Source organism: Arachis duranensis, chromosome 3 (assembly GCF_000817695.3).
Source record: "Arachis duranensis cultivar V14167 chromosome 3, aradu.V14167.gnm2.J7QH, whole genome shotgun sequence".
Classification (NCBI taxonomy): Eukaryota; Viridiplantae; Streptophyta; class Magnoliopsida; order Fabales; family Fabaceae; genus Arachis; species Arachis duranensis.
In genome coordinates this window covers 37291418-37292048 of record NC_029774.3, presented here as the reverse complement: position 1 = coordinate 37292048, position 631 = coordinate 37291418, and positions in this window count along the sequence as shown.

Sequence of the window (631 nt, the reverse complement as noted above, 5' to 3'; positions counted from 1 at the left end):
TTTATATCGTTTAAATTTTATTCATTTAAATATCTAAAGTATATAAGTAATTTGATTTATTGGTTTAGTCTATTTAAATAAGTATTAAGAGTTTAAATTTTACTTTATATACGAAATAATTAATTAACTAACGACAAATTTTTAAATAAAATTTTAATTCACAACGAATTAATTTTTTATTTATATCAAGTTGGGAGATACTGTAAAAAAAAATAAAAAATATCTAAAACATATATATTGTATGTGTAGACTAAAGTGATTAGTGATAAGCGTGTTCATTTGAAAATTCTAGGAGGAGAAGATAAGAGATAGATAGATTCATGTTTGATTAAACAAGAGCGATGGCATATTGCTGAAATGAAACCCACGATTCAAGACTTTTTGGACGTAAAAGGAGTAGCTTGAAAGTGAAATTTCATGAGAGCCAGATTTACCAAGACTATTATATATACTCATAGTTATGAGAACGGGTCACTTAACTATTGGTTCAATTAGTGCGTGACTGATTTATTTGATTAATTTAATTATAATTAAAAAATATTAAATTATATAAATAAAATTAAAATAATAACTTAAAATTTAAAATATAAAACTTTTACAAACATTAATAATTTAATATTAATTTTTAAAT